Genomic DNA, 23004 nt, shown 5'->3' with positions numbered 1-23004 from the left:
TTATTGCTGGAAATCCCCAGGACGATGGCATTGAACCTGAGCTAAGAAACAAGCCCACACATGTTCTTCCATCTCATCAATATCTCTCACCACTGCTCTTGCTGCCAGTGATTTCCAAGGGAACATGACATTACTCCATCAAGACCAGCCTCCACTGGTACTTTACTAAGCCCTCTGGGTGCCAAAAGTGCAATATGGCATGGAGTGGTAGACGGGAAGAATAGGGTAGTAGTCAGGACTTTTGAGGTTGCAACTGTAGAGAAGGAAGAAGTTTTCCTCAACCTTCTTAGGGTCCTTGCCTAGGTCTGAAAATTAAAATGACAAAGACTGATTAACAGGAGAAAAGCATACAAATTTTACTGAATTTTTACTTGTACCTGGGAGCCTTCCCAAGAGAATAAAGATCTGAAGAGGTGACCAGAGCAAGAAACTTTTATACTTTTGGACAAAGGAACAATAAATTTGTGAAGAATTGAGAAGATAAAGGGATTTGGGCTGAGGGTAGTAAATGGTGAAGAAGTAACTAGAAAAGGCAAGCAGTGGGGGAAGGGAAGTGCGGGGAGGAGGTCAGAGTGACTTTCCCACTTTTGCTGTTTTTCAAAAATTTCTTCAGTTTAAGATATTTTATATGCCAAATGTCCATACTTTAGGATAGAATGTCCTGAACCCCGTCATAACTAAAGAAACCTGACGCAAACTTGCTCATATGAAAAAGAATGTATTAGCCAATGTAACAGAAGTCATCAGTGTGTTTGGCTTCAGAGACAAAGTGCACAAAGAATAAGAGTGCCAGTAGGACTTTGTCTATTTGCATCCTTATCCCTGCTTCCCTCTCTGTAGACTTCGCTCTCAGATAGGCATTTTCCATATGGTGGGCCCCATAGTTTTCAGGATTAAATCATCTAAGACGCATGCCCCCCAAAAAATCTTCTCTTTACCTCTTGTCCCAACAAAAGACTTATTAAATCCCATCGACCCTGTTTGGTTGGCTTGTGAATGAATCAATATGACCAAGAAGAGACACGGGTTTGAATCATATGCCCTCTCCTGCATCTGGGGATTGGAGTCAACTCCACCTAAATTCCACAGATTATGACTGGAGGAAGGGAAGTTCTTTAAGATGCCTTTACCAGAGGGTTGAAGTGAGGCTGGACAGGAACAAATAATAAATGTCCACCTCAAATGGCCCTCATAACACTGTTTTGGATTTTCTCTCCAAGCCTTGAGCTGTACTGCTTCATGACAGTACAAAGTCTGGCAGAGCCTTTTATGAACATCACTTCTCCCGTCTGTGGCCCCAAACCCTCTTTCTATACAAGTCCATATCCAGTCCGTAGGCTAACAGGGACATAGATGTTATCCTAACCAATCTCCCACCGTTGCTCCCCTCTCTTCTGTTTCCTAGGCTTTCTTGTACTCAAAACTCTTCCTTACGCCACAAAATGTAAAGCCCCTGTGCATATCAGCCAACAGTTATAGACATAAAAGAGTGCCAATCGCCCACCAGTTCTGCAAATATCAATCCAGTTGGGGCTCATTTAGCTCTGCTTCATTATCATCCTATTATTATTATTGATATTATTTCAGATAGTGGATTTTCCCAGCCACACATTCTGTCTTATTGTATGTTAGATCAGTCCTGGAGGCTTACCTCCATGCCTAATCTTACCTACAAGATCTCAGCAACATCTAGAGACCCTGAAGGAGTGAGAACAAGTGCTTCTAGAGGCACAGGTGGTATAATTAGTAATATAAAGACAAGAGCATCCTTTACTGCATGCTAACCTCCTGGATAAGAGGTTGCTATATGGATGCCCTATGTAAGCGGAGTGCAACATCATGAAAGTGGCTTAAAACATCTAATATTTGCTTTATCACCTCTGTATCAGGCTTCCATTTCACTGCGGAAGCAGAAACTAAAGCAGCTTGCCAGGCCCCTATCTGACCTTCAGAAATAGAAGGGAAGCAATATCAGCGACATTTACCTTGCACCTGCCCCCTAAAATATAGTATGACGTATTACAGAGGCTAAGTATAAGAGAGACCTGGGTGGAGAATTCTCTCCTCTCTGCATTCTCAGAGATAACAGGCCTGAGCCAAAGAGGAGAATTGAGCTCAGTCTATAGAACATTTAACAAGGACTACATTTTAGTCCTAAGTAAATGAACTCAATTCCATTTACTTAGAAAAAGCCTTAATCCTCAATGTGATTGCTTTCATAGCAATGTTCTTTTCGCTGACCATGGTACATGAACCAGAAACCTTATACACTGCAAACTCAAATCCTGAAAGAGTGTGACTAGTGATGGCAACAGAATTTAATATGAACTCCTCATTCAATAGACTCCATTTACCTTATGCCTCAAATAGGAACCTTCTCTCAACTGGTAGAAAATTGGAAATGCCCTTCTCAATGGGGCTGTTTCATAAGGAGTAGAGAAAGGACACAACTAAGTTTCTCTTCTGTGTCTAATTCTACCATAATTATAAAGGCACAGTCAAGTGTATTTACACATTTAAAAATTACTAGAATCAGGACAATAAATAATGAGATTATGACATTTGACCCAATGATCTTTTCCATCTGCATCTCAGTATACAGACATTGATTCTAAGTCTTGTTATAAAATATGAACTCAATTTAAATTTATTCCATAGGGATAGAGGAAAAAACAGAATGTAGAAGAAACAGACCCTGGAGTGATCTGCTGGGTTAGAGAACGCTAAGACCTCTAAAAGGTCTTTTGCTTTATAAGCGTTTTCTGAATAAATAATTTGAATAACAATTTATGCTCAACCTGAAGTTAATTACTAATATATTAGAACTTATTAATACAGAATACTGAAAGTATTTTACTTTTGATGGCATGAGTAACTCTAAAACTGTAAATATGTAGTTAAGAAAATGTTGATGTGTATTGTAAGGTATAACAAGTGAAGCTAAATTCTTGGCCATGTCTTCTGCTTGGTTATAAGAGGAAAATCTCAGAGCCTTTTATAATTGGCCCCTTAATTTTTGACATAATATCTTAATCACATTAACTTATCAATCTCAATCCCTTGAATGCTTTTTATAATGTAATGAGGCTGAAACTATCATATGTGTAGTTTGTTTCTTTTTTTGGTCACATGTATATGTGTGTATGTGCATGAGGGCATATGAAAAAGTGGTAATTTTTTTTTTTGGTCAAGTAAGATTCATTTTTCTAACAGATGATTAATTGCCAGTTTCACAGAAATCTGTTTAGGCAATGTAACTGGAATCAAAATCAAATTTTCAGTCGGTTGACCCAGAGCCCAAAAGTTTCAGTCTTTTGGTAAAATGCCCACGTTAAATGGCCATTTAACAGAAATTCATGGCTGAAAGCACTGGGATTAGGCAAAGCAATGAGATTGACAGCATGACACTCTCATATACATAAAAGAGGCAGAATAAAAAGATACATGTGGTTGGCTTTCCATTCCAAGCAGAATTTTAGCCTCAAGTGGAAGGATGACCAGTGTGTTCCAGGAGATGAAAGGAACCATCACCTCACTCTCCTAAATGAAGTCATTGTTTAACATCCACAGATAAGACATCACCAAACACACAAACCCATGCTCCAGCAGAGGAAAGGATTCAGGTTCTGGCCCAAGAAAACAATTGCACATTGCCTCTTATTTTTATTCAATTTTATGTGACTTGGCTGATTTATACTCTGTAAAACTATACCCAATGAGTCTTCTCTGTCTTTCACAAATCCCTTGGTTAAGTTGGCAAGAGCTATGACATAGCTTAAGTGACTTCTTTGAAACAACCAGGATTGCGATCATTTGGGTTTTTTAAAAATTTTTTAGTTGTCTGAATGGCTGATGTCCAGGAATCAATCATATCACCATGTGGCCAACCTAATATAGTAATTATTCCAAAGTAGAAATTTCATGGTAAGCTCATTAGTAATCAGTTTACAAGTAACCCACCCTTTTGGACTCAATCCCAAGATGGAGTTAGTGCTTGGTGGTTTCTGAAAATAGTGCTATTTGAAAGATCTTATTAAGATTTATTTATTTATTTATTTATTTATTTATTTATTCACTCCAGTTCTTAATTCGCTTTAGTTTGGAGGATTATTTTGTATTCAAATTCATTGACTACAGTCTATCTGTATCAGGCTATACAGTCTATCGATTCTCTCCACCTTCTTTCTTTTGGTTTATTTTGTGGTTGTCTATTAGTTTATTAAGTTTACTAAGTTAAACAACTTAGAATACTTTTACATATTTTTTCTTTAATTAAAATAGAATATAAAGCTATGAATGTTCCTGATATAAACTGAATGCTCACGTCTTCCCAGAATTCTTATATTGAAGCCCAAATGTGATTGTATTTAGAGATAGTGCCTGAAAGGAGATAACAAAGGTTAAATGAAGTCATAAGGGTAAGATGCTAACCTGATAGGTCCAGAACCCTAAGATGAGGACAAAACACCAGAGCTCTCTCTTCGCCATATGAGGACACAGTGCTAATGTTGCCATCCATAAACCAGGAAAAGAGCTCTCACCAGAAACCATAACTTTGATCTTGGACTTCCCAGGCTCTAGAACCGAGGGAAATAAATGTCTGTTGTTTAACGCCACCCAGTCTATGGTATTCTGTTATGGCAGCCCAAGATGAATAATACAATTCCTCTAAATAAGGTTTTAGCTGTCGCCTTAGATTTTGATAAGTGTTCTTAACTTCATTGATCAGCCCATAATTTGTAATATCTGTATTATATTTCTCTTTGATATGAGTTATTTAGAATAGGGATTTTAACATTTGTTTGTGGTTATTTTTGTTAATTTAAAACTTTTTCATTTAATTTAAAAATTATGTTTATTAAAGCATAACATACATACAGGAAAGAGAAATCATAAGGGCATTGCTAAATAGTCTATTACAAAGTAAACATGCCCATGTAACCACAGCCAATGTCAAAACATAGCATCCAGCATCCCAGAAGAAACTCACAGGGCCATTCCAAAGCATCCTCCTCTCTCCTTCTAAGAATAGTCACTATTCTCACTTCTAACACCACAAATTAGTTTTGTCTGTTTTTGAAGGTCATAGAAATTGAATCACATGATATATATTTGTATTTGTATGTATCTGGCTTCTTTTGATTGGTATTAGTTATTGCCCTAAACTGTTCTTTGTTCATTTCCATTGCTTTGTAGTGTTCCATTGAGGGTATAGAATAAAATATATTTATTCTGATGTTGATGGGGGTATTTCTATTGTCTCCTTTTGGGGAACTTTCAAATGATGCTGCCATGAATATTCTTGTACATGTGCTTGCATGTAAGTGTGCATGAATTTCTTTTGGCTACATACCTAGGAATGAAATAGCTGGGTCAACCTTCATAGAAAATGCTAAAATATTTTCCAAGTGATGGTACTACTTTGCAGTTAGCAATGGATGAGACCACCCATTGCTCTTTATTTCAAATAATTTTTATTTACAATCTTTTACATTTTCATCATTCTGGGGAATGTGTATGGTGTCTTGGTGTTTGGACTTCCCAGAGGACTTAGGCTGAGCAAATGTTTGTGGGCTATTTGACTATGTATTTTGTAAAATTTTTGTTCAGTTTTCTTGCTCATTTGTCTACTGGGTTAGCTATGTTTTTCCTATTGATTTGTAGGAGTGTGTGTGTTGGGTGTGTGTGGGTCACAAGTCCTTTCGTCTGTGTTACTGTCTTTGCAAATATATCCTCCCACTCTGTGACTTCTATTTTTACTCTTAACGGTGTCTTTTGATGAAGAGAAGGTCTTGATCTTAATGTATTCCATTTTATCAATATTTTCTTTATGGTTTCTACTTGTATGTACTGTCTAGGAAATCTTCATCTACTTCAAGGACATGAGATATTTTTCTGTTTGTATCTTCTAAATGCTTTTTGTTTTACCTTTTATATTAAGAAGATGTGAGTATAGGTCAATTTTCATTTTTCTAATTGGATGACCAATTGACTGAGCACTGTTAATTGACAAGACCTTAATTTCCTCACTGTTGGGTCATGTCACCTTTATCAGAAATGAAATATCCATATACTCACAAGTCTGTTTCTGAACTCCCATCTGTTTAAGTGGTCTTTTTGTGTCTTTATACCACTCAACATTTTTCTACTCTTAACATAATTTCTATATCTAATATCTTCTAGAACATCTTGTAAGATAAGTTTTTCTCTTCATTTTGCTTTCTTTTTCATCTCCTTACATTTCTATATACATTTTAGAATCAGGTTGTCAAATTCCAAATTTTGTTCAGAGTTTGTTTGGATTGAACTGAATCAAAAAAAATCAATTTGTGTACAATGACCTTTATGGTATTATCATGGTATATCCCTACCTTTATTTATGTTTTCATTAATTTCTCTTAATTTTTCATTTTAGTTTTCTATGTGGATATTTTTCACATCTTTTGTTAGTTTTGTTCTCACAAAATGGGTTTTTATGCTATTGCTGCATGGTCAAGTTCTTGTGTCATGTTTTAAAGAATTTATTGGTTTATAGTATCTTCTTGTCCTTTTAATATCTATTCCATCTGTAATGATGTCCCTTTTCATTCCTGAAATTATTAGTGCCTTTCTTCTTTTTTTTTATGATCAGCATTTCAGGATTTCATCAATTTTATTAGCCTTTCCAAAGAACAAAATTTCCAGTTACCTTATTTTTCCATGTAAGTTTTTTTTTTAAGTTGACATTTGTGAATTTAGTAGTTTCTTATTTCTATAAACTTTTGAAGCTTAATTTTCTAATCTAGATCTTTGTTATTCAGTCTTTCTTTTTTTCTAAGATACAAACTGAAGGCTATCCACGTCCCTCTAAAGCATGGTTTTAGCTGCACTCCAGAGGTTCTGAAATGTATTTCTATTTTCATACAATACAACTATTTCTAACTTCCACTGCATCTTCCTTTTCAATCCATTTGTTATTTAGAAGTATATAGCCTAATTTTCCAGTATATAGTGTTACCAAGTTATCTTTTTTCTATTGATTTCTAGCTTAATTTTATTGAAATTTCTACTGATTCCTAGCTTAATAAAAGAATACAGAATATTCTTTGTGTAATTTCAATAATTTGAAATTATTGAGACATACTTTATGGCCCAACATGTGCTCTGTTTTACCAAATGTTCTGTGTGCTCTTGAAAAGAATTCATGCTCTGCAGTTATTTAGTAAAATTAACTCATAAGTTAATATGTCAGTTAAGTTCATTAATCATGTTTTTCAAATCATGTATATCCTGACCAAATTTTTTTGTTCTATTTGTTACTAAGAGAAACACATTAAAATTATTTCACTATGATCATAGATTATTTTTGTTTAGTTAATTTTTGCTTAATATATTTAAAAATTATTGTAATAGGTTCTTTCAAATAAATTAGAATTGTTTTAACTTCCTGGTGAATTAAATTTTTAATCAAAATTAAATAACTTTATATCCAGTAATACTTTTTGTCCTTAATTCTACTTTATCTAATAATAATCTAGTTTGTGTATTTTCTTCAACTTTCATCCATTTTTGTACCCCATAGCTAAAATATGTCTCTTGTAAGCTGGGTACAGTAAGGTTTTGTTTCTATCCTGTCTGAAAACTGAATACCTTTCAAGGTATTTAGCTCTTTCATAATTAATATAATTAGTGATGCACTTGAGTTTAAATTTACATTATTATTTTTATTTCTATTTCTCTGACCTGATATATGTTGTTTTTCCTCTCCTTTCTGACCTTTCTGGATTAATTTTTTTTATTTAGATTTTAAGAATTATTCTATTTTCCCACTCTGTTTGGTAATTATAGGTAATTATGCTACTACTTAGTACTTTTTAAGCAGTTACCCTAAAAATTATAACTTATATCCATAATGTCTCAAATTCTAATGTAATTTAGTAGTTTTACCAATTCCCTGTCAATGCAAGCACCTTTGAACACTTAGACCATTTGCTATCTCCCTATATTTTACACTATTATTTTCATGAATTTTTATTTTCTTTCTTTTATTAACTTCTCAACAAATTACTATTATTCTTGCTTTATACATTCATTATCCCTTAAGATATTATGACCCTTTCCATTGTTCTTTATCCCTTCTTGCATATCCAAGCTGACATCCAAGATTATTGTTTTTCTGCCTGAAGATACCCTTTATTGTTCACCTCCATGTGTGTCAGCTGCTGCTGAATCCTTTCAATTTATATTTGTCTGAAAAATGTCTTCATTCTAACCTCACTTTTCCACTGATATTTCCACTAATGATAGCATTCTGAGTTAGCAGCTACTTGCTTTCATTACTTTGAAGATGTCATTCCATTGTCCTCTAGCTTCCATTGTTTATGTTAAAAAGTCGACTCTTCTCAAGGCACCATTACTGCAGGATTTCAGAGGCCCTTTTTTACTTCCTCTTTCCCCAACATCCAGTTAAATAAATCTTTGCTTTTCATACTCTTTGACAAAATTCTTAGTGTTGGATCTGTTTTCCTGACTGAATTGTGTCTGATATAGACCAGTTATTTTAAAATTTATATCTAACATCTAACATGTTGGTCATTCTAACATCTGTTGATTGGTTCTTTTGTTTTACTGATAGATTGTGTTGTTTTCTGTATACCTGGTTATTTTTGTTTGAGTGCTGCATACAGTATATGAAAAACTGTAGAGATAGTTTAAGAATCTGCATCCTGAGTCCAGCTGTGGGGCTGGCAAACTTTTTCTTTAAAGGCCACACAGTAAATATTATTGACTTTGAAGTCCATGTGATCTTTGTTGCAACTCCTCAACTTTGCCGTTGTGGTGTAAAAGCAGCCATAGACAATACATAAATGAATGACCGAGCCTGGCTGTATTCCAATGAATCTTTATTTAAAAAACAAGCAGTGGGCTGCATTTGGTTTAAAGGCTGTAGTTTGCTGAGCCTTGTTCTAGAGAGGTTTTATTTCTGCTTCTGATAAGTGGATAAGCTAAGACCACCAGCAGTGTGATACTACTTTATTCCAGTCAGGAACTGAGATAATTCAAAACTAGACTTCTGTTCTTGCAAGGACCTGTCTGTATCTAGTTCATCCAAACCTTCAGAGCCTGGGACAGGATTTCTCAACCTTGACACTATTTTGGGCCAGACAATTCTTTTGTAGGTGGGCAATCCTGGTTTTTATCAAATGTTCAGCAGCATCCGTGACCTCTAACCCCTAGGTGCCAGTAGCATGCCTACTCCCAGTTGTGACAACTAAAAATGTCTACAGACTGCCAAAATTTCCCCCAGTTGCAAGCCACTGAGGGTCCCCTTAATGATCAGACTTGAACCCCACTATTTTTTCTCTTAGTGTCCCTAATGCTATGTACCTTGAAAGTTCTGCTTGGGTTCTCAACTATCAGCCACATCTTTAAGAATGGAATGAACATTCTAGTGTAAAAGAACCCCAAAATGCTGGCCCCCTCTCCATTTCCTTCTCCTTGGTCTTGACAAACTCTTATTTTTTTTCCCTTGTAAAGTTCCTCTAGCGTCTATTTCAGATTATTTGTCCAGGTTTAGTAGTCTCTATTACTGTAAGTGGAACTCCCAATACATGATATTTTTAATGGACCTTTTTTTCAAAAAAAAGTTACAAATTTAAAGGGATATAATAATTTCACTAATGATATTTAATTTTATCTTTCATTAGATTTAATTGACAGTGATAAATTTGTATATTTTTAAATAGATTTTCAATAGATTTCAGCTATAGTAAACATTAAATTGCATTTAGTAAAAAACTTTTCTATGTACATTAACCAGTTAATTCTAGTTCTCTAACAAACTTAGAATTAAGTAATTCATTTCCATGGGAAAATAGAGACTTATTACATTTCCAAATTGATTTTGAAAAGCCTATGGTATAATTGAATCTTGATATAATTTTTGCTAATCATAATTTAGTACTAAAATAAAACATGCAGATCATTTGAGGATACTAGATTTTGAAACGGGCAAAAATGATTTAAGTAAAAATTACTAGGAAAAATTAAGCTTTGGTCATTTCCTAGAATGGTGATAATTGAGTTTGTTGAAGAGTTATGTGTTCAATATACATGATTTTTTAATTAACAACTTGTGTGACTGTGGGTCTATTCATTTAGCCTTTCTGGGACTCAGTTTTATCTTCCATAAAATAAATGTTAGCAAATATTTTTTGAACACATATCATGCAAGGCATTATTCTATATATTTTATATATATTAACTAGAATAATTCTCATAATAACTATATGAGATTAGTACTGTTCTTATACCCACACCTTAGATGAGGAAATAAACTTATATACCTATTATAAATATAAATGCAGTGCTTACATTTGATATAACATGACTGAAGATTAGAATTGGAGTTTTAGCATGATTAATTCCATGTAACATATAGTTACTATTAAATAGCTCCAATTGTATGTAACTTTGTAAAATCTCATAAAATATGTTAAAAATAACATTGTAAAATACCTTGGTCAGTAATATTTTAGATCATCATTGTCCTCAAATGTTTGGATGTGCCCATATATCCAAATGGGCACATCCAAACTACTAACATTCCAAATCCAAAGCTACTAACATTCTCTTATCACTTTAAAGGAAAGATTTAGCCAATCTATGTCAAAGTAATTCTTACATTCTCTTAATCAGACTTGCTTTCCTCCAAACTAGGGCTTTAAAAATAATTTACTATGGTTTGTCATCCTCAGTTGACAACTTCCTGTGATCCTATGCTTGAGCTTCAGCTAACTACAAAAGGGTAACTTCTTTACCCTAAAAAGGTTAATTTAGGCAATTTTCAAGAATCAGATTGAGAAATTATAAAACCATATTTTTAAAAGTTAATTTGTTCACTAACAATTGTTACGACACAAATCATAAAAATTATGTCTGTGTTCTGAATGGTTTATATATGTTCATGGTAGAAAATTTAAAAGTGAAAAGTTAACTTTACATCCTATTTCCTTTCTCCAGATATTGAGTCTGTCTCCATAGATTCCATTACATAAGAAATTAGGCAAACAATTGAAAAGAACTCTAGCAAACTAATTTTAAAGGAGAATCTTTCTTACAAACACCTTACATTATCTTACACATAGTACATGTAGTATTTTTAAGTTAACACATTTATTTTTTGTTTAACAATCACTTGCTCAATGCCTATTAGTTTCAAGATGATGTTTAGACCAGTGGTTTTCAATTTGATATACAATAGATTCAACAGGGAGCTTTTAAAATATATCCTACAATATAGCCAAACCACCTAAGTCAAAATCTAGGAGATAGAGAAGGCAGACAGCAGAAGCAAGAAGAACTACAATCCTGCAGCCTGTGGAACAAAAACCATATTCACAGAAAGATAGACAAGATGAAAAGGCAGAGGGCTATGTACCAAATGAAGGAACAAGATAAAACCCCAGAAAAACAACTAAGTGAAGTGGAGATAGGCAACCTTCCAGAAAAAGAATTCAGAATAATGATAGTGAAGATGACCCAGGACCTCGGAAAAAGAATGGAGGCAAAGATCAAGAACATGCAAGAAATGTTTAACAAAGACCTAAAAGAATTAAAGAACAAACAAACAGAGATGAACAATACAATAACTGAAATGAAAACTACACTACAAGGAATCAATAGCAGAATAACTGAGGCAGAAGAACGGATAAGTGACCTGGAAAACAGAATGGTGGAATTCAATGCTGTGGAACAGAATAAAGAAAAAAGAAAGAAAAGAAATGAAGACAGCCTAAGAGACCTCTGGGACAACATTAAACACAACAACATTCACATTATAGGGGTCCTAGAAGGAGAAGAGAGAGAGAAAGGACCAGAGAAAATATTTGAAGAGATTATAGTCGAAAACTTCCCTAACATGGAAAAGGAAATAGCCACCAAAGTCCAAGAAGCGCAACGAGTCCCATACAGGATAAACCCAAGGAGAAACATGCCGAGACACATAGTAATCATTTCAAAAACTTAAAGACAAAGAAAGATTATTGAAAGCAGCAAGGGATAAATGAAAAATAACATACAAGGGAACTCCCATAAGGTTAACAGCTGATTTCTCAGCAGAAACTCTACAAACCAGAAGGGAGTGGCACGATATATTTCAAGTGATGAAAGGGAAGAACCTACAGCCAAGATTACTCTCCCTGGCAAGGATTTCATTCAAATTAGATGGGGAAATCAAAAACTTTACAGACAAGCAAAAGCTAAGAGAATTCAGCACCACCAAACCAGCTCTACAACAAACGCTAAAGGAACTTCTCTAAGTGGGAAACACAAGAGAAGAAAAGGACCTACAAAAACAAACCCATAACAATTAAGAAAATGGTCATAGGAACATACACATCGATAACTACCTTAAACGTGAATGGATTAAATGCTCCAACCAAGAGATACAGGCTCGCTGAATGGATACAAACACAAGACCCATGTATATGCTGTCTACAAGAGACCCACTTCAGACCTAGGGACACATACAGACTGAAAGTGAGGGGATGGAAAAAGATATTCCTTGCAAATGGAAATCAAAAGAAAGCTGGAATAGCAATACTCATATCAGATAAAATAGATTTTAAAATAAAAAATGTTACAAGAGACAAGGAAGGACACTACATAATGATCAAGGGATGAATCCAAGAAGAAGATATAACAATTATAAACATATATGCACCCAACATAGGAGCACCTCAATACATAGGCAACTGCTAACAGCTCTAAAAGAGGAAATCAACAGTAACACATTATAGTGAGGGACTGTAACACCTCACTTACACCAATGGACAGATCATCCAGACAGAAAATGAATAAGGAAACACAAGCTTTAAATGACAATATAGACCAGATAGATTTAATTGATATTTATAGGACATTCCATCCAAAAACAGCAGGTTACACTTTCTTCTCAAGTGTTCATGGAACATTCTCCAGGATAGATCACATCTTGGGTCACAAATCAAGCCTCAGTAAATTTAAGAAAATTGAAATCATATCAAGCATCTTTTCTGACCACAACACTGTGAGATTAGAAATGAATTACAGAGAAAAAAACAAAAAACACAAACACATGGAGGCTAAACAATACGTTATTAAATAACCAAGAGATCACTGAAGAAATCAAAGTGGAAATCAAAAAATACCTAGAGACAAATGGCAATGAAAACACGATGATCCAAAACCTATGGGATGCAGCAAAAGCAGTTCTAAGAGGGAAGTTTATAGCTATACAAGCCTACCTCAAGAAACAAGAAAAATATCAAATAAACAATCTAATCTTACACCTAAAGGAACTAGAGAAAGAAGAACAAACAAAACCCAAAGTTAGCAGAAGGAAAGAAATCATAAAGATCAGAGCAGAAATAAATGACATAGAGACAAAACAATAGCAAAGATCAATAAAACTAAAAGCTGGTTCTTTGAAGAGATAAACAAAATTGATAAACCATTAGCCAGAATCATCAAGAAAAAGAGGGAGAGGACTCAAATCAATAAAATTAGAAATGAAAAAGGAGAAGTTACAACAGACACTGCAGAAGTACAAAGCATGCTAAGAGACTACTACAAGCAACTCTATGCCAATAAAATGGACAACCTGGAAGAAATGGACAAATTCTTAGAGAGGTATAACCTTCCAAGACTGAACCAGGAAGAAACAGAAAATATGAACAGACCAATCACAAGTGATGAAATTGAAACTGTGATGAAAAATCTTCCAACAAACAGAAGTCCAGGACCAGATGGCTTCACAGGTGAATTCTATCAAACATTTAGAGAAGAGCTAACACCCATCCTTCTCAAACTCTTCCAAAAAATTGCAGAGGAAGGAACACTCCCAAACTCATTCTATGTGGCCACCATCACCGTGATACCAAAACCAGACAAAGATACTAGAAAAAAAGAAAATTACAGACCACTATCACTGATGAATATAGATGCAAAAATCCTCAACAAAATACTAGCAAACAGAATCCAACAACACATTAAAAGGATCATACACCATGATCAAGTGGGATTTATCCCAGGGATGCAAGGATTCTCCAATATACGCAAATCAATCAATGTGATATACCATATTAACAAATTGAAGAATAAAAACCATATGATCATCTCAATAGATGCAGAAAAAGCTTTTCACAAAATTCAACACCCATTAACGATAAAAACTCTCCAGAAAGTGGGCATAGAGGGAACCTACCTCAACATAATAAAGGCCATATATGACAAATCCACAGCAAACATCATTCTCAATGGTGAAAAACTGAAACCATTTCCACTAAGATCAGGAACAAGTCAAGGTTGTCTACCCTCACCATTATTATTCAACATAGTTTTGGAAGTCCTAGCCACAGCAATCAGAGAAGAAAAAGAAATAAAAGGAATACAAATTGGAAAAGAAGAAGTAAAACTGTCACTGTTTGCAAATGACATGATACTATACATAGAGAATCCTAAAAATGCCACCAGAAAACTACTAGAGCTAATCAATGAATTTGGTAAAGTTGCAGGATACAAAATTAATGCACAGAAATCTCTTGCATTCCTAGACACTAATGATGAAAAATCTGAAAGAGAAGTTAAGGAAACACTCCCATTTACCATTGCAACAAAAAGAATAAAATACCTAGGAATAAACCTACCTAAGGAGGTAAAAGACCTGTACTCAGAAAACTATAAGACACAGATGAAAGAAATCCAAGATGACACACACAGATGAAGAGATATACCATGTTCTTGGATTGGAAGAATCAATATTGTGAAAATGACTATACGACCCAAAGCAATCGACAGATTCAATGCAATCCCTATCAAATTACCAATGGCATTTTTTATGGAACTAGAACAAATCATCTTAAAATTTGTATGGTGACACAAAAGACCCCGAATAGCCAAAGCAGTCTTGAGGGAAAAAAACGGAGCTGGAGGAATCAGACTCTCTGACTTTAGACTATACTACAAAGCTACAGTAATCAAGACAATATGGTACTGGCACAAAAACAGAAATATAGATCAATGGAACAAGATAGAAAGCCCAGAGATAAACCCATGCACCTATGGTCAACTAATCTATGACAAAGGAGGCAAAGATATACAATGGAGAAAAGGCAGTCTCTTCAATAAGTGGTGCTGGGAAAACTGGACAGCTACATGTAAAACAATGAAATTAGAACACTCCCTAACACCACACACAAAAATAAACTCAAAATGGATTCGAGACCTAAATATAAGCCCGGACACTATAAAACTCTTATAGGAAAACATAGGAAGAACACTCTTTGACATATATCACAGCAAGATATTTTTTGATCCACCTCCTAGAATAATGGAAATAAAAACAAAAATAAACAAATGGGACCTAATAAAACTTCAAAGCTTTTGCACAGCAAAGGAAACCATAAACAAGATGAAAAGACAACCCTCAGAATGGGAGAAAATATTTGCAAATGAATTAATGGACAAAGGATTAATCTACACAATATATAAACAGCTCATGCAGCTCAGTATTAAAGAAACAAACAACCCAATCCAAAAACGAGCAGAAGACCTAAATAGACATTTCTCCAAAGAAGACATACAGATGGCCAAGAAGCACATGAAAAGCTGCTCAACATCACTAATTATTAGAGAAATGCAAAACTACAGTGAGTTATCACCTCACACCAGTTAGAATGGGCATCATCAGAAAATCTACAAACAACAAATGCTGGAGAGGGTGTGGAGAAAAGGGAACCCTCTTGCACTGTTGGTGGGAATGTAAATTGATACAGCCACTATGGAGAACAGTATGGAGGGTCCTTAAAAAATTAAAAATAGAATTACCATATGACCCAGCAATCCCACTCCTGGGCATATACCCAGAGAAAACCATAATTCAAAAAGACACATGCACCCCAATGTTCATTGCAGCACTATTTACAATAGCCAGGTCATGGAAGCAACCTAAATGCCCATTGACAGATGAATGGATAAAGAAGTGGTGGTACATATGTACAACGGAATATTACTCAGCAATAAAAAGGAATGAAATTGAGTCATTTGTTGAGACGTGGATGGATCTAGAGACTGTCATACAGAGTGAAGTAAGTCAGAAAGAGAAAAACAAATATTGTATATTAACGCATGTATGTGGAGCCTAGAAAAATGGTACAGATGAACCGGTTTGTAGGGCAGAAGTTGAGACACAGATGTAGAGAACAAACATATGGACTCCAAGGGGGGAAAACCGCGGTGAGGTGGGGATGGTGGTGTGCTGAATTGGGCGATTGGGATTGACATGTATACACTGATGTGTATAAAATTGATGACTAATAAGAACCTGCTGTATAAAAAAAAAAAAATGTAGGAGATAGGCTGTCCAGGCATCAGATTACATTTTCTTTTTTAAAACTCTGCAGTGGATTCCAGTATGCACTGGATTAAACATCGTACCCCACACTGTGAGACACACAATGATAGGTTCAGAACCAGCTCTTTTCTCCAGTTGCTAATACCCAAGTGTGTGAAATACCCATAGTGTATTGTAAATGTTTAAAAACTGGCTATCTGAACAGAAAGCCTTAATTTGTAGCATTTGCTGATTTTCATGGTGTAAATACTTTCATCATGGCCAATTTCAAGCTAAAAACATGACTCATTGAATGCAGAGCTGGGAAGAGATGTGAAAATGCACAGCATTATACAGTATTTCTACCACACAAAGATAACAGACATAAATACCTCAACAGCATAGATAATAACAAAATATGGTAAAACAATTAGGGAATATGAGTTTTGACTACTTGTTGCTTAGATTTTTAATATAATTTGCTTAATTGTAAGTTATGTTAATATTTAACAATGGCTCTGTTTAACAACCAGCTTACAAAACCTTTCAAAGTTTAAAAATTAGTTCTTACTCTATGACATACATCACAGCAAGATCCTTTTTGACCCACCTCCTAGAGAAATGGAAATAAAAACAAAAATAAACAAAGGGGACCTAATGAAACTTAAAATCTTTTGCACAGCAAAGGAAACCATAAACAAGACGAAAAGACAACCCTCAGAATGGGAGAAAATATTTGCAAATGAAGCAACTGACAAAGGATTAATCTCCAAAATATACAGGCAGCCCATGCAGCTCAGTATCAAAAAAAAAAAAAACCCAATCCAAAAATGGGCAGAAGACCTAAATAGACATTTCTCCAAAGAAGATATACAGACAGCCAACAAACACATGAAAGAATGCTCAACATCACCAATCATTAGAGAAATGCAAATCAAAACTACAATGGGGTATCACCTCACACCAGTCAGAATGGCCATCATCAAAAAACCTACAAATAATAAATGCTGGAGAGGGTATGGAGAAAAGGGAACCGTTCTTGCACTGTTGGTGGGAATGTAAATTGATACAACCACTATGGAGAACAGTATGGAGGTTCCTTAAAAAACTAAAAATAGAACTACCATATGACCCAGCAATCCCACTACTGGGCATATACCTTGAGAAAACCATAATTCAAAAAGAGTCATGTACCACAATGTTCCTTGCAGCACTATTTACAATAGCCAGGTCATGGAAGCAACCTAAGTGTCCATTGACAGATGAATGGATAAAGACGATGTGGCACATATATACAATGGAATATTACTCTGCCATAAAAAGAAAAGAAATTGAGTTATTTGTAGTGAGGAGGATGGACCTAGAGACTGTCATACAGAGTGAAGTAAGTCAGAAAGAGAAAAACAAATACCATATGCTAACACATATGTATGGAATCAAAAAAAAAAAAAAGGTTCTGAAGAACCTAGGGGCAGGACAGGAATAAAGACACAGACGTAGAGAATGGACTTGAGGACACGGGGAGGGGGAAGGGTAAGCTGGGACGAAGTGAGAGAGTGGCATGGACATATACACACTACCAAATGTAAAATAGATAGCTAGTGGGAAGCAGCCGCATAGCACAGGGAGATCAGCTAGGTGCTTTGTGAACACCTAGAGGGGTGGGATAGGGAGGGTGGGAGGGAGACGCAAGAGGGAGGAGATGTGGGGATATATGTGTACGTATAGCTGATTCACTTTGTTATACAGCAGAAACTAACACACCATTGTGAAGCAATTATACTCCAATAAAGACGTTAAAAAAAAAAAAAGCTCTACAAATAACAAATGCTGAGAGGGTGTAGAGAGAAGGGAACACTCCTACACTGTTGGTGGGAATGTAAGTTGGTACAGCCACTATAGAAAACAGTATGGAATTCCTCAGAAAACTAAAAATAGAATTACCATATGATCCAGCAATCCCACTCCTGGGAATATACCCAGATAAAATTGTAATTCAAAAAGATACATGTACCCCTATGTTCATAGTAGCACTGTAAAAAAAAAAAAAAAAATTCTTGAGAGCCTGTACAAACCACCGCCTCTAATACATTATGATATGTGAACTACAATACAATACCGGAAAAAAATAAACACTATTGAAGCTTATTTTCTCCTTTGTTCCTGAAAGCCACTTAGTGGAGGTGGTGGAGGGCATATTATACCCTTTTGACTGATGAGGATATCAAGTTTCACAGAGATTTCAATTTGTCCCCTCCTGAGTAAGCCACAGAGCTGAACCAGGCCACCATCATCTGTCTCCCATTCACTGTCTCACCCACACACCTTTTTAGAATCATCTTAGAAAGAAGGAAAATGAATTGGGGGACTTTTTTTCAGAAGATTTTAATTATTGATGTACCTATATTTAAAACTTGTCCAAGCGACACCTTACTGATCATTGAAGTGATTTCCTTTTAAAGATGAAGTTTAGAATAACATTTCACACAGAAGCTCTCTGCACCATCAACTAATAAATATTCACTAGGCACTTACTTTGTACTCTGCTAGTGATGTGAAGATGGCCAAAGGAATGTAAGTTTTGCTTCCTACACTCAAGGAGCCTTCAATCTTATATATCGAATTACTATGTTGTACGCCTGAAACTAACATAACACCGTAAATCAACTATACTTCAATTTTTAAAAATCCAGTGGAACTTTGTTCTTGTGCCCCTCCATGAATGTGACTCAGCTAACTTCCTCATGTCTGTTCTCGTGTATGTGTATGTCTACTTCAGCTTCTCTCCCAACCTCTTTATTCTAGGCTCTGAACTTCCAGTTCTGTTCCATTTCTGAGAAGACTTTGGATTGGCTAGTTGATAACGGAAAGCTTTGGCCACTGTCAGGGCTTTAGATCGGCTGCCCTTGGTTGAGCTCTGACAGCAGATTCTATTCCCTCACTGACCTTCGTAGCAGAGATGATGGCAGAGCTTTCTCCTTACCTTGGCAGGCAGGCAGGTATGATTGACATATCTAGTTCAGATAGAATAATTACAGAAATGCAAAAAGAAAGGTGCGAGATTTCCGATGTTGAAAGTTCAGCCAGTGGTTGTATTAGATCGGAACACATGGCCATTCAGAGCAACAAATTACTTGCCTGACACCACATAGTAACTTAACATTAAACTCCAAAACTCCAGTGTATGCAAAAGCATCAAACCACTTTTATTATTTTAGTAACAAAGTTGCTTCTAAAAAACAATCTTTATACTAATATACTGCTTTCATAAAGATTCCCAAAATTCCCTTTCTGTTTTATGAGTTTTATATCTCTTTGCTTTCTTGCTCAGTGGCTATTTTGTGTTTTAAAGTGTGAGCTCAAAAAGTCGAGAACATAGTTTGGCTCAATTTCATTTATTGTTCACCGTGGTTCCACATCACAGTGAAAGCCAACGGATGATTCTTTCCTGCCTTTTTAAAAAAATCATATCTGAAGATGCCTACAGCTTTCATAACTTTTTCCAAAAAGACTTTCCCTAAAGGAAACTGGGAGGTTTGGTTTTATGTTATTTAGGTCATTTAATCAGAAAGCAAATAATCTGTCTTTGATCATGCCCTTGCCAGAAGATCCCTAACTCATTAGTGTGCTATTAATGAGGCTGGATTTTAAAGCAGGTGTTGTTAAGTGCAATCAGAGGAGCTTTATTAAGCCGCAAATTGTCTTGCGATGACAAAGGAAGTCAGATTGGTCCACGCTCAGTTAACCTTTGTCTATATGCATGACTTGGCTGATTAAACAGCAATTGATAATGACCTTCAGTCTGGCAAAGCTGGAAAAAGGTGATGCCTGATGCTGGCGTTCATTGTATGTGATGTGAGTGACAGGCAGGCAATCTCTTTAATTTAGAAATCTATAATGCAATTTCAAAATTAACTAATATCACAGTGCAATGAGCAACTAATTTATGTGTATTAAACTGATATTTTGATGTGTGTGTTATTTCAGAGGAGAAGCATTATTGCAAAGAGAAAGAGTTAACATCAAGTCAAAGTAGTTTTGACTAGCCATGCTTAGTAGCTAGAGAAAGAAGACTGTGCAAGATAAAGGACAGTTGTTTTTTGGAGATTATTAATTTATTTAACAAGCATACTGGGCTCCTAATATGTTGAAGACCCTGGCCTGGTGAATTAAACACAGGAGCTGCATCTCAGGAGCTCACAATGGGGTGATAGACAGGAACATTAATTTTATTACAATTTATTCAGTGCAACAGCAGTTTATCATTAGCACGTGAAAAGAATGCTGTCATTCTCAGAACCCCAACTGACTCCAAAATGTGGAGGGAGAATCAGGGCCGTGGGCGAAATTGTAATTTATTGAGTGCCTATTATATGCTAGGTACTTTGTTCACATTACCCCTCTGAATCCATGTAACAATTCTTAGGTAAATATGCAATTTCAGAGATGAGAAAACAGTTCATTCTGTTGCCCAAGGTCAGTCAAGTTGTAAGCAAGTAGCACAGCCAGGAGCTGTTTGTCTCTAAAACCCACAGCATTCTGGGGAAACACTCAAGATAAATGGAAATAAGAGTCAACAGCAAATTATGTACCATTTGTGGTGTGTGTGTGTGCGTGTGTGGTTCTAGTTTCCTTGTTGCCTGGTTTGGGAAACATAATACATGGGTCACATTGTTTTGAAATCAGTATTAAACAATAGCTTCTGTCTCATGGTTTTGTAAATTTCCCTGTATTTTTTGCAAGTTCATCTTCATGAACGGACGTGTAATGGCTTCACCATTTGTCACAGCATACATCCTTTGCATTAAGAAGGCTTTACAAAGTATACCCTACTAAAATATAAACAGTCCAGAGATGGTTGTAACTTGAAATTTTGCTAACACTTACACTGCCCAGCTTGGGGTTAAGGACATTTTTTTCTGGGGTGTGTTAAGATGCGTGCCAAGAAAAAAGTCTAACCAGGCTCAAATAGGTTTGTTTAACTGTTAAAATTAGAGAGGTTTCTTTCTTACTGCAAGACCTTTCAGAGCCTTTAATATGCTAACGGGTATTGTGACTTTCCAAGGATAGGATTTGGTATCCAGGCATTTCCCAAGTTTTCTTGACCATGAGGCTCTTTGTTCTTTGAGCACCAATTAACACTCACAAGAGTTAGTGTGTGCAGAACAGAGGGAGCCCCTGCTTTATAAAAAATTAGCAGCCAAGTAACAGCATAGAGAAGGCAGAGAAGAGAAAGATGAAAGAACATTAATACAGGAAATATGAAAGTTCAATGATTGATTTATCTTTTTCACAACTTTGCAAGAACTTGTTGTGAGTATTTAAATGCTGGAAAAATTTTAGTGAATGGTATGATCAATTCTGACGTAAATATAAATGATATCTAAATTGCCTAAACCAAACATCAATTGTTACTATAAATATTGGTTGAGTTTCTCTGAGTCCTACATCTCCTGAATAACATTTGAATGAGCTATTCATTTTGAGATTATATAAAGGTAATCAAAGGATTATTAGGGCAAGAGGAACATGGGACCTTGAAATAAACTGTGTAAACTTACTAAGAATTGACTAAGACCCATAAAAGTACAAATTATTTGCAGCTCTATTAGCTGTTGTGTTCTAGGTCAACCCTGGTTCCACTTGTAGAATCATCTCTCAGAAGCATATTTTTAAAACTCCAACCTCCAAGAACAAAATCTCTGATGTGCGGTCAGGGTCAGCTGTCAATCATTCCCCACCAGGGTAATATCTCTTCGGTCCTGTCCAGGGTCCTCCACTTTTTTTTTTTTTTTTTAACATCTTTATTGGAGTATAATTGCTTTACAATGGTGTGTTAGTTTCTGCTGTATAACAAAGTGAATCAGTTATACCACTTTTTGTCTCTGCTCTACAACATTCTGTTTCTGCTCCACGTTCATCCCACTGGTTGCTTCCTGCTATCATTGCTAGGAAACCAGTTAACATCAGGTATTAAAACTCTCCATCTGCAAGGGCAAAATGTTAAATTACAGGTTGTCTCTGCCACTCCAAGTCCATTTGCTGTATTATAATTGTTATTGCTACAACAATTATAATACACTATAATATAGTGTTATTGCTATAGTGCTTATAGCAATGCACTATATTGCTATAGTGCATATATAGTGCTATATATGTTCTTGTCCCATTACTGCATTGATGCGAGTATCACAGTGACTGTGCGAGCCTTGAATTCCCCTTGAAGCTGCTGGAATCTTTCCAAGCATGCACTATAATAGTTTCATTGCCTGGAAATGGCTTCGGCTCACAGGGAAAGAAGGCTGCTTGGAAGATTGTCTGAGAATTGTCATATTTAAGAAGGAACTAAGTTCACTTGCCACCAATTCATAATTATTTTTTTCTGTTTAAACATTTTCCAGACTTCCTCAGAAGACCACTTAGTTCTACCCACTTTAAAGAATCCTATTTCCTTCTATTTGATCTGTCACTTTTGCAGCAAGTATATCCCAAAATAACAGACGATAAAAATTGCAGTGAGGCCACATGTTCGGCTCAATGACAATCTCAATTGACTTCCAAATACAGGCTGGTGACCAGCAAATAGATGGTGATGGTGCCTGGTCATTCGGCCTCCTGATGAAACAGGCCTGGGATGTGACCCAGATGAAAAG

The 23004-nt window shown here is 35.6% G+C and overlaps 1 protein-coding gene and 1 long non-coding RNA gene across 3 annotated transcripts in view; one reads left to right on the top strand and one right to left on the bottom strand.

Moving 5' to 3' along the window:
• LOC309631148 (uncharacterized protein) overlaps nt 1-14292 on the top strand; it is a 595395-nt gene extending 581103 nt beyond the window's left edge. For both annotated transcript variants that reach the window (XR_014246092.1, XR_014246093.1), the window contains exon 6: nt 1-14292. The gene's annotated coding sequence lies outside the window, so the exon portion shown is untranslated.
• LOC309631163 overlaps nt 1-23004 on the bottom strand; it is a 48041-nt gene that overhangs the window by 11408 nt on the left and 13629 nt on the right. The window lies entirely within an intron of this gene.

Source organism: Balaenoptera borealis, assembly GCF_965194805.1.
Source record: "Balaenoptera borealis genome assembly, chromosome: 6".
NCBI classification, from domain to species: Eukaryota; Metazoa; Chordata; class Mammalia; order Artiodactyla; family Balaenopteridae; genus Balaenoptera; species Balaenoptera borealis.
The sequence above is the reverse complement of the archived record's forward strand: the minus strand, read 5'-3'. Positions and strand labels throughout refer to the sequence as shown.